This window comes from Anolis sagrei, chromosome 5 (assembly GCF_037176765.1).
Source record: "Anolis sagrei isolate rAnoSag1 chromosome 5, rAnoSag1.mat, whole genome shotgun sequence".
Taxonomy (NCBI): Eukaryota; Metazoa; Chordata; class Lepidosauria; order Squamata; family Dactyloidae; genus Anolis; species Anolis sagrei.
In genome coordinates, this window is record NC_090025.1 from 81989875 (window position 1) to 81996735 (window position 6861).

The following is a 6861-nucleotide window of genomic DNA, read 5'->3' on the forward strand; positions in this document are numbered from 1 at the left end:
GCGGGACAAGGGCAGGGTGAATGGCAGGTTTCCTAGGGATCATGTTGTCTGTATCAACTGAAGTTTAAATATATGCAAGAAAATCTCAGTAATTATTTATGACAGCTATGTTTCACAGATATCATATGGAAGTTACTTTTGAAAAATAATGACTTCCCTGTTATTTGTGTTTGCATTAGAAAAGTAATTTGTTATTGTAGCTGGTTATAATGTTCTCAAAAGTATCTCATTATATTACTTTTTTTTATCCCTTCCTACGTTTTCATTACTTTACATTTTTTCCTCATTACGTTACATTAAAGTGGGAGATAACAATGGACTTGAGAATTATGTCTGATGAACAAAACTATTCAACTTGGGAAAATGTGCAGAATTTCATGATCGCCTCAAGTGAGCATTTTTCACATTCACACACATTATATCTGGTGACAGCCTAACAGACGTGGGAGATCAGGAGAGTAAATTGTTCAGGGCCTGGAAGAAAGTGTTGAAATTAACTATCAAAAAGTATTAATCATCCCCTTCTTCATAGTCGTGACTCGAGAATTATGTTTTTCTTCACTCAAACAACCAATTTTCAATCCTGTGAGGAAAAGAAACATAAGGGAAATACATCTCAATACTAGCGTTAAATGGGCAATATTGGAGTTCAATTGCCCTTCAATGAGATTACCTATGGATTGAGGAGGGAGCAACAGGAATGGAAAACATTGATATGCATTGCTTTGCCTAAAGATTAGATAAGAGATGCTACTCAGTGCCATATGAGAGATGGTAAATCCACTCCAGGTTGTAATCAAATATTTTTTTTAAAGCTTTCTAAGACACTGACTTTTTGGGGGGATAGAGTTCAACATTTTGGATACAGTCAATCCCTGAGTTACAAACATCTCACTTACAAATGACTCATAGTTAAGAACGGGGGTGAGACAACAGGAAGTGAGACAAATCTATCCCAAAGAAGAGAAATTCATTCCTGGAAGAGTTAACATGGGGAAAAGGTGTCTCAATGGAAGCTTCTTCTTCTTCTTCTTCTTCTTCTTCTTCTTCTTCTTCTTCTTTACTATTCCTTGTTTCCACAACAAGTCAAATTTGTCAAAATCCAATTATTACAAGGACAGAGAGTAAGGCGAAATCATCTAAACGGGGACACAGACAGCAAAACAAACACCATGGGGGTGTTAACTCTTCCCTATGCTATCAAAAATACACACACACTCTCTCTCTCTTCAGCTGGAATTATACATAAAAATGTATCTGTTCTGACATACATACAAATTCAGCTTAAGAACAAACCTACAGAACTATCTTGTTTGTAACTTGGTGGCTGCCTGTACCTTCTTCAAAGTCCGGAAACCTCCCGCAACTCCAGAAAATAGCAAGATCAGCAGCCACAACTCTCCCTTTAAGTTCATTTTCTCATACACACACACACACACAAATTCAAAGTCCACAAATATGCACTGATACATATCAGCACATGAGCGGAACAGATCATCACCAGCAAATCTCATACAAAGATTCTATCCTTTCCTAACCCTTTAAAAATATATCCTTTTTTGTAATTTTTTTGCCTATCTTGTATCCTTTACTCTCTGCATTACCCCTATGTGTATCAAATATGTATTAAATAATATGATTTCTGCCCGAGCAAGCCACAGAGTCCATCACCTATTGCTGACCCCACTGAGGAATTTCTTGGACATCTGGGGCTGGGCAAATTCCCTAGACCAGTGTTTCTCAACCTGGGGGTTGGGACCCCTGGGGGGGGGGTGTCATAAGGGGTGTCAGAGGGGTCACCAAAGACCATCAGAAAACACAGTATTTTCTGTTAGTCATGGGGTTCTGTGTGGGAAGTTTGGCCAAATTCTCTCATTGGAAGGGTTTAGAATACTATTTGATTGTAGGTGAACTATAAATCCCAGTTACTACAACTACCAAATGTCAAGGTCTATTATTTCCAAACTCCACCAGTGTTCACATTTGGGCATATTGAGTATTCGTGCCAAATTTGGTCCAAATTTGGGGTCATTTAGCCCCGTAGTTTTTTTTGTTTTTAAGGTACTCATTACGCACAGAGCATTTTTATAGATATAGATTAGAAAGGAAATTTATCTGGAAATAGTACAGGACACCAGCTCAACTGGCAAATATGGAAACAAGCCCAATGTGTTGGCACTGTAAAGTAGAGAAAGGCTGGTATGCACATATGTGGTGGGACAGTCTAAATGCAAAAAAAAAAAAAAAAAAAAAAAAAATTAAAAAATTGGAATAAGATAATTAGAAAAATTGGGAAACTTTTCCAAATAACAATCCAAGTCAATATGGAATTTATGTTAATGGCAATTACAGGAAATAAAAACATTGCTGAGAAAAACCAAGACTTATTTAAAGCAATGATTTTAGCAGGAAAGGCAGTAATAGTTTGGGGATGGAGAGATGGAAAAAAATGGAATTTGGAAAATTGGAATAACTATTTATTTGAGCAAGTCCAGTCAGTTATTATTGCATGAACAACCCAAGAAGATTCACAGGAGGACAAAACAGAAGAAATTAAAGAGAAATGGGCAACATATATGAAATGGGTAGAAGGCGAAGCCAGCACAGATATTGTACAAAGATGTCAAAAGTTGTGTTCGTGGTTAAAAATAAAGATATAGAGAGAAAAGTGGTGGGAGGGATAGGGAAGGGTGGTGGGAGTAGGTAGGAGAAAAATAAAAAATGTAATATGAATGAATGTGTAAAGAATGAGAATAGATAATACAGAAATATATTATTATAATGTATGCTTACAATAGATAAATATTATCTGTTCAAATATGCTATTTTCTTTTCAATAATTTTTTTTAAAATGTCTTTGTATAAGACCTCATGTTATGGTTATAATGTTAATAATCATCATCATCATCTTTATTTATACCCCGCCACCATCTCTCCAATGGGGACTCGGAGCAGCTGACATGGGGCCAAGCCCAGACAACATATTACATCGAAATAAAACCAAAACATAAACAACAAGCAACATCATCAAAATTACATTAAAAAAAACATATGAATACAATAACAAAATAACATTACAATAGACACAGTCACAGTAATGGTGAGCAGGCCACATGTACAAGATAAAATGTTTAAAAACTCTAATGAGATAAAAATAGGAGCAGGTTATTTGCAGAGAGCTCATAAAGACACACAGGGTTGTGAAAACTAAACTTCCCATTTGGGGGGCATGTACTCCAGTGTCAGAAGCATTGAGGGGAGCAATAGTATCATGTTGTGCACCTACTCGCCAAAGGCACAGCGGAAGAGCCGGGTTTTAAGGTTCTTTTCTAGTGTAGGGGCTTTCCTGATCTCTCCAGGTAATGAGTTCCAGAGTCGGGGAGCCACAGAGGAGAAGGCTCTCTCCCTTGTGCCCACAAGACGAGCTTGTGAGATTGGCAGGGGCGAAAGGAGGGTCTCCCCCAAAGATCGAAGGGCTCGGGTTGGTTCATGGAGAGACATACAGTCATGAAGGTAGGCGGGTCCCAAACCGTTTAGGGCTTTGTAGGTGATAACCTGCACCTTGAATTGGGACCAGAAAAATAAACATTGTACATTTTGGCATCTGCCATACATGCATCCTTTCTGTGAGTATGATCTTTAATCTGGAGCTTTCGGCTTTAGTGTAAATGCTCTCCAGGCACGGACCCTCCATGGCCATGGTCCTGATCTAAATTTGCCCTCACTGTCTTGTTAAAATTTGAAATTAAACAATGTTGTTGTTTAGAAACCACCCCAAGGTTCTAACATGCATTTGTACATAGTGCACCAATTCAAACAGTGTTTTAGACTGAGAACGTGCTACTAGAGTACATGTTGCCCAAATGGCTCAAATGAATATCAGTGTAAAGCTGGGTCACAGTAGTAATTTGTTATTGTGAAAAACAAAAATTTGCAGGATCTGCTTAGACCTTTGTTCAAAATGTGGCTATTTACATGCAACACCTTTAAGTAACAGCATCAGAAATCTTTGTCAGATCAATTTCCCCGTAAGTTCAAGCAGGAATGGTGTTACTTCTCCTGCGGCTATATATACACAAGCCATGCTTACCAACTCAATAAATGTTCTGAAACACTAACAGTGGATTTTAACGAATAAACTTTATGGCAGTAATTCTCAAAGGGTGAAAAATTCAGAAGGCTTTCTTAATCTCTTCACTTTCAAAGAATCCCATAATGGAGTATTAGAGGAAGCAAAGGGTTTTTCTTCTAATTTTACAGCCGAATAGGTAGTAGTAAGAGCTGCATACTATTAACCATTTTTTGTTATTTGCTCTGATGAGACTGGCTTGATTCCCAGTGGTAGCCAGTAGGACATTTTAGAATAATGTGGCAGAGGAGAATAATTTCCAAGTAAAGGATGGCACTGGCAAATAGCCATTAGCAAAATAACATGGATGTCTTTGATAACTTCCATGGTATCCTGCTTTCGATTAGCAGTTGCCTCTCCTATTTTATATATTTATTTATTTATTTATTTATTTATTTATTATTTGCACTTGTTAACCGCCACTCTCAGCCCGAGGGCGACTCGTGGCGGTGTACAAAACATAGAACATAGAAGACAACAGTTTACAATAGATCAGGACCACAACACACATCCTACTAATACACAGCTAATTAAACTAAAAATCCGCTTCGTCTTGTTAGGGTCATAAACAATCTCGTAGTCATAGTCCATTCCGGTGGTCATTCCAAAAACATAGCACTTAGTTGAAGGCCTTTTCGAAGAGCCAGGTTTTCAGGCCCTTGCGGAAGGCCATGAGGGAAGGCGCCTGTCTGATTTCAGCAGGGAGGGAGTTCCATAGCCGGGGGGCCACGACCGAGAAGGCCCGCTCTCTTGTCCCCGCCAGGCGTGCCTGTGAGGCAGGCGGGACCGAGAGAAGGGCCTCCCCAGATGATCTCAAGGTCCTCGTGGGCTCGTAGGCCAAGATGCGGTTCTCAAGGTATTTTGGGCCGGAACCGTTTAGGGCTTTGTAGGATAACACCAGCACCTTAAATTGGGCCCGGTAGCAGATCGGCAGCCAGTGGAGCTGGGACAGCAAGGGCGTTGTGTGCTCCCTGCGTCCCGCTCCGGTTAACAACATGGCTGCCGCGCGCTGGACTAGCTGGAGCTTCCGGGCCGTCTTCAAGGGCAGCCCCACGTAGAGAGCGTTGCAGTAGTCGAGGCGGGATGTGACCAAAGCGTGTACCACCATGGCCAAGTCAGACTTCCCAAGATACGGGCGCAGCTGGCGCACGAGCCGAAGCTGTGCAAATGCTCCCCTGGTCACCGCTGAAACCTGGGGATCCAGGCTCAGCGATGAGTCCAGGGTCACACCCAAGCTGCGAACCTGCGCCTTCAAGGGGAGTGCGACCCCGTCCAGCACAGGCTGTAACCCTATACCCTGTTCAGCCTTGCGACTGACCAGGAGTACCTCTGTCTTGTCTGGATTTAATTTCAGTTTGTTCGCCCTCATCCAGACCGTCACAGCGGCCAGGCACCGGTTCAGGACTTCGACAGCCTCCTTAGTAGCAGGTGGGAAGGAGTGACAGAGTTGGACGTCATCTGCGTACAGGTGACACCGCACCCCGAAACTCCGGATGATCTCACCCAGCGGCTTCATGTAGATGTTATATGCAGCATCACTGTCTGATTATTGTATGTGTGCATGTGTTTCTGTTGACTTACGGTGACATTCTGCATTTCACAGAACTTTCTTAGACAATGAATACTTAGAGGTGGTTTTGACACTTCTTTGCTCTGAAATATAATCAACAATACCTGAGATTCATTGGTAGTTTCCCATTCAAGTCCTCCATTCCCATTCCCATCCTTCAAAGTTTCCCATTCCCATCCTCCAAAAAATCGGGTGCCCTAACAAATTTGTGAACATCCTGCGGCTCCTCCATGATGACATGATGGCAACTGTTTTGGACAGCAATGGCTCCCAAAGTGACCCATTTAAGGTGGAATCCGGTCTCAAACAGGGATGTGTCATTGCCCCAACTTTATTCTCCATCTTCATCGCTATGATACTTCACCTTGTTGATGGGAAGCTTCCCACCGGAGTGGAAATCATCTATCGGACAGATGGCAAGCCGTTTAGCCTCAGCAGACTGAAAGCCAAAATCAAGGTTACAACAACATCAGTTATAGAATTCCAGTATGCTGATGACAACGTCGTCTGTGTGCATTCAGAAGAAGATCTACAAGCCAGTGTGAATTTTTCTGAATGCAGCCTAGAATGTTTGAGGACCGGAACATCTGTAGGGAGACCAAGGTGCTTGTTTATAGAGCTATTGTCCTCCCAACCCTGCTATGTGCCTGCGAAACATGGACTGTCTACAGACGTCACATGCAACTCCTGGAACGATTCCATCAGTGCTGCCTCTGGAAAATCCTGCAAATCCCTTGGGAACACAAGCGGACAAACATCAGCGTGCTGGAAGAAGCAAAGACCACCAGCATTGAAGCGATGGTCCTCCGCCACCAACTCCGCTGGACCGGCCATGTTGTCCGGATGCCCGACCACCGTCTCCCAAAGCAGTTGCTCTACTCCGAACTCAAGAATGGAAAACAGAATGTTGGTGGACAGGAAAAGAGATTTAAAGATGGGCTCAAAGCCAACCTTAAAAACTCTGGAATACACACTGAGAACTGAGAAGCCCTGGCCCCTGACCGCTCCAGCTGGAGGTCAGCTGTGACCAGCAGTGCTGCAGAATTTGAAGAGACACGAATGGAGGACAAAAGGGAGAAGTGTTCCAAGAGGAAGGCGCATCAAGCCAACCCCGACCGAGACCTTCCACCTGGAAACCAATGTCCTCACTGCGGAAGAAGAT